The sequence below is a fragment of the Equus caballus genome, chromosome 24, assembly GCF_041296265.1.
Source record: "Equus caballus isolate H_3958 breed thoroughbred chromosome 24, TB-T2T, whole genome shotgun sequence".
NCBI classification, from domain to species: domain Eukaryota; kingdom Metazoa; phylum Chordata; class Mammalia; order Perissodactyla; family Equidae; genus Equus; species Equus caballus.
Genome location: NC_091707.1, coordinates 24,281,577 through 24,287,576, shown reverse-complemented (window position 1 = coordinate 24,287,576; position 6,000 = coordinate 24,281,577).

The following is a 6,000-nucleotide window of genomic DNA, read 5'->3' as shown; positions in this document are numbered from 1 at the left end:
AGATTATGAGTGCTTCTTCTTTTCTTTGTGCTTTTCTAAGATTTTTGTGTTTCTCTGTGTTTTCTAAGGTTTTTTTTACACTGAATAGGATTACTTGTGTAAATTTGGGGAATGATTTCGTTAAAAATTATTTCTAAGAGAAGTATGGGTTGATAAGGGAGCAACCACAAACAGACTTAGGACTTCGAATCTATTTAGCTCCCACGTTCTGACACTGGCCAGCAGGGGAGGGAAAGGTGACTCCTGAGAAGGTCCCAGGTTTGGGTGGCCACTCTTGTGCCAGGTTTCGGTGTGGCCTGACTTCTCAACGTGAGGGCTGAGGCATTCTTCTTTTGCTCTGCTTCAGCCTCTGGGTTAGAGGTAGGAGAAGTAAAGAAAATGAGAACAAATCATTCTGTACAAGGAGGAGGGGGGCCAAGGTGCAGAGGAAGTAGTCTTGGACACCAAGCCGCTTGGCATCGCTCACCTAGACTGCCTCAGGCATCACCCCACAGAGAGAAAGCCACCAGCGTGCGCCCAGACTCAGAGACAGAGAACAAGCTTACGAACCCGCTGCCAGACACAGACTGCTCTGGAGACGTTGTGCAAATTCAACCAGAGGACAGTTCTCCTTGTGCTCTCAGTCCCGTGAAACTGCTTGCTTTCTGCAACCTGAAACATGTTCAGAGAGGAGGGCTGAATGGTAATGGGCCTGGGGGAGTCAAATTTATTTTTCTTTCTTGGTATAAAAATTAGCTGAGAGATCAGAATGCCATATGCCAAGTCAAAATAGGATGATTTGTCTCTCTGACGGAACTGAAGCTCAAAGCAGATGTAAAGATGGAAACGATGACATATTGGGCAGGCTGATGGTTCAAACGTTATAGGACCCTGGAAGGGGCAGCCTTAAAACAAAGACCAAATAAAAAAACACTTCTGCATCCGCCTGCAAAAGGTCAGGCAGGAAGACCCCATCTTTCCTGGCAAAGGAGAAGTCCTCGCTACTCCCATGACCACCCCAAGTCCAGCTCAAGGCCTCATCGCCACCCCGTTTTCAGGTCTGAACCCTGTGAGCACCCGGAGAAGCATTCCCTGGTACCCGCACTCCATCTCTGCCAATCCAGGCTCCTTCCATCTTCAAGAGCCATCTCTACACTCACCTCTCAAGCTCCCGACCTGATACGCTCTCTCCTGTAAGCCCTATTGCACTGTTTTTCTTGATTTCTGACTCCTAGCCTCTTTTTTTGAGCATGTTCATGTCTTGTCTTTCCCTTTCTGCCCAGAGAGCAGCATGAATGAAGAACTGCGTGTTGTCCACCTCTATAGCCACGTGATCAGCTACTATACATAAGTAATAGCTGAACATTTTTTTAAAATCAAATTTTTATTTTAAAAGTTTTAGATTTAAAGAAAAATTGCAAGGATAGTATAGAGAATTCTTGTACACCTCACACCGAATTCCCCCTATTATGAACATCTTATATTCGTATTGTACATTTGCCACAATTAAGGAACCAATATTGATACGTTATTATTAATTACAACCATTCTTTATTGGGATTTCCTTAATTTCTTCCCAGTGTCCTTTTTCTGTTTCAGTATCCCATCCAGGATATTACACTATATTTAGTTATCATGTGGTGGTTTCTCAGACTTTCCTGTTTTTTAAATTTATAATTCCCTTATTGGAGTGAATTTAAAGTGTACCATTTAGAGATTGTGTATTCATGAAGTTCTGTAACCACTAGCACTATCTAATCCCAGGACATTTTCATCACCCCAAGAAGAAACCCTGTACCTCTTAGCAGTCACTCCCCATTCCCTCCTCCCCTCAGCCTCTGGCAACTACTAATCTACCTTGTCTTTATGGATTTCCCTACTCTGGACATTTCATATCATTGGAATCATAGAATATGGGGCCTTTTGTGTCTGGCTTCTTTCAGTTAGCATGATGTTTTAAAGCTTCATTCACATTGTAGCATGAATTAGTATTTCATTCCTTTATATGGCTGCATAATATTCCATTGCATTGGATATACCAAATTTTATCCATTCATCAATTGTTGGACATTTGGGTTGTTCCACTTTTTGCCTATTAGGAATAATGCCTCTGTGACCATTTGTGTGCAAGTTTTTGTGTAAACATATGTCTTCAATTCTCTTGGGTATATAGCTAAGAGTGGAATTGCTAGGTCATATGGTAACTCTATGCTTAACATTTTGAGGAAGTGACAGTTTTCCAAAGTGGCTGCGTCATTTTACACTCCCACCAGCAATGCTGTGAAAGTTCTGATTTCTCCACATCCTCATCAACACTTGTTTTGTCTGTCTTTGCTCATAGCCATCTTAGTGGGTGTGAAATGCTATTTCATTGTGGTTTTGATTTGCGCTTCCCTAATTGAGTGTTGAGTATTTTTTCATGTGCTTCTTGGCCATTTGTATATCTTCTTTGTATTCAAATCCTTCACCCATTTTAAAATTGGCTTATTTTTTTTTATTGTGGAGTCTATTACTTATTCTGAATACTAGATCCTTATCACATATATGATTTGTAATATTTTCTCCCATTCTGTGGATTGTGTTTTCACTTTTTTCTTTATAACAGCTTTATTGAGATACAATTCACATGTCACACAATTTACCATTAAAATGTACAATTTCTTTAGTATAGTGAAAGAGTTATACAACCATCACCCTCATTTTTTTGATAGTGTCCTTTGAAACACAAAAGTTATTAATTTTGATGAAGTCCAATTTATCAGTTTTTTCTTTGGTTGCTTGTGTTTTGGTGTCATTCATATTTAAGAAACCACTGACTAACCCAAGATCATGAAGATTTACTCCTACGTTTTCTTCTAAGAGTTTTCTAGTTTTAACTCTTACATTTAGATCTATGATCCATTTTTTTTTTTTTTAAAGATTGGCACCTGAGCTAACATCTGTTGCCAATCCTTTTTTTTTCTTCTCCTCCCCATAGAACTGCCCCCCCCCCCCCAATACATAGTTGTATATTCTAGTTGTGCTATGTGGGATGCCGCCTCAGCACGGCTTGATGAGCGGTGCCATGACTGCACCCAGGATCTGAACCAGGAAAACCCTGGGCCACTGAAGCGGAGCATGTGAACATAACCACTCTGCCACAGGGACAGCCCCTGTGATCCATTTTGAGCTAACTTTTATATATGGTGTAAGGTAGGGATCCAACTTCATTCTTTTGCATGGGAATATCCAGTTGTCCCAGCACCATTTGTTGAAAAGACTATTCTTTCCCCATTTAATTGTCCCGGCACCCTTGTCAAAAATCAATTGACTATAAATGTATAGGTTTATTTCTGGATTCTTGATTCTATTCCATTGATCTAAATGTCTATTTTTATACCAGTAAGACACAGGGTTGATTTCTGTAGGTTTGTACTAAGTTTTGAAATCAGAACATGTTAGTCTTCCAACTTAGTTCTTTTTTTCCAAGATTGGTTTGGCTACCTGGGTCCCTTACATTTTCCTATGAATGTTAAGAAACTTAAAGAAACCTCCAAATTGTCTTCTACGGTGGCTGCACCATTTTGATTTCCACCAGCAATGAATAAGAGTCCTGTTGCTCTGCATCCTCATCAACATTTGGCATTGTCAGTTTTTTTGGATTTCAGCCATTCTGATAAGTGTGTAGTGGTATCTCATTGCTTTTTTACCTTGCATTCCCTAATGACAAATGGTGTCAAACATCTCTTCACATGCTCATTTGTCAAGTGCATCTTTCCTTTGGTAAGGTGTCTCTGTTCATATCTTTTGCCCACTTTTTCATTGGCTTGTTTTTTTTCTTCTTGTTGAGTTTTAAGACTGCTTTATATATTTTGCATACAAGTGCTCTCTCAGATATGTGTTTGCAAATTTTTCTCTGAGCCTGTGGCTTATCTTCTCATTCTCTTAATTGCTGAATATTTCATATAAAAAAACCCTCTGGGTAAGCTTTAACAATGCACCTGCTTAGAAACCATCAAAGATTCAAGGCTGCTTTTTTGTGAATTACAAAAAGGGATTCCCTCTGGAAAGATCCAGAACACAGTAAAGAAGTGTATTTGGATTTCAGCCCCCATCCACCCCATTCGCGAGTGCCTTTGTGCAAGCTGCACAGCTGCATTGCAAGAACCCACATTGATCTTAAGTGTATCCTTAATACACTCACAGAACCTTTCATGATAGGGCTTCTGCCTGTTCTCCAGCTACATATCTCATCCTTCTACCCTTCCTCTCTAGACCCACAAAAACCTTATTTCAGCAACTTCAAGAGCTTTGCTTCCAGCCTCAAGACTTTCATGTTTCCTCTGCCAGAGTGGCAGGCTGACTTTTAAGATGGTCCCCAATGATCCTCACCTCCTGGTATTCACGGCCTTGTGTGGTCCCCTCCCCTTGAGAGTGGGCTGGACCTTGTGACTTACTTTTAATTAATAGAATAGAGCAAAAGTGATGGAATATCAGTTCCAACATTAGCTTGTAAGAGACTGTAACTTCTGTCTTGCTTGCACTCTCTTACTCTCTTACTTGTTTACTCTGATGAAGCTGTTTATGGAGAGGCTCATGTGGTAAAGAATTAGGGAGGCATTGAGCCAACAGCTTACAAGGAGCTGAGTCCTCAGTCCAACAGCCTACAAGAAACAACCCTGCCAACAACCACTTGGGTCATATTGGGAGCAGATCAACCCCCAGTTGAACCTTTAGATGACTTCAGCCCTAGTTGATGCTTTGATTGAAATGTTTTGAGAGACTGAGAGTCAGAGGATTCAGTTAAACTGCACCCGCATGCCTGACCCACAGAAACTCTAAGAGAATAAATGTTACTGTTTTAAGCCACCAGGTTTTGCAGTAATTTGTTACACAGCAATAGATAGCTGATACACGCAGGAACAGTCCCCTCCTTACTTCCCACCTCTCTAACTCCTATATGTCTTCAAGTCTCAGATTTAAATGTCACTTCCTTAGGGATGATTTCCCCTTCTCCTGTCTGTCTTCCCCGAGACTGTCAGTGCCAAGTCAGAGCAGACTATATTTTTTCCACACTGAATTCCCAGCATCATGTGGTGCCCAGCACAGGGTGGGAATACAGTAATGTACAGAATGAAAAAATGAATAAATAAATGAACAAATTAATAAATGAAGTACACCAAAGCTTCACAGTCCAGAGAAGAACAGAGCAAAGCCCAGCGCTCTAGCCAAGACAGTTGCAGAAGTCTGACAATTCCCAGGCTTTATTTTTTTAAATACCAAAAAACAAAAACAAAAATAAAAATAAAACCATGTCAACATATTCTAGATAAAAATTTGTAACAACAGAGTGGGTTATAACAAAATTTTCTACATAAATAAAAAGTCCAACAAAGGTTAGCTCTTAGTCCAGGATTTTCATAAAAACTTGGCAGCTATAACAGGAATTGACCTGGATACTAAAGAATGAGCGAATGAAGGCAGGGCATGTATCACAGAATTTGCTCCACATTATCACTCGGCTGGAGCTGGTGTTCCTCTGCTCTTGATATTAAATCTGGGAAAGTATCCAGTTTTTTCTGAAATGAATGAATTTTTAGCTAAATGCTAAAAGGAGGATTTTGAAGTTTGAGGATAAAACTGTGGCCACAGAAAGATAAATTCAGTCCAGTTGTTTTAATTGGCTAAACTCCTACAGGACTTTTTAAATAATAAACTTCTATGATCAGCACCTCAGTACAGTATTCCACCTGGTTTCATTAGTGATTCCTGATCTTCACTGCCTCCAGATAGCATCCAACACATGCCCTAGAGGGACATCCAGGGCTTAGCTGGCTTTTCCAGCTCGCTCTGCTAATGTACCCTATGGCACGCATGCACCCTGCTCTTACCATTTCTCAGTCACCAGGCACACTTTTTCATCTCTGTGACTTTGCATGTGTTCTTGCTCTGACTCAAGTCCCCCTTCAGTGCCACCTTACCCCTGAGAAGCCACATTCAAGTCAGAACACTCCAGGGCCCCCGGAAGTGACAGCTCTTCCG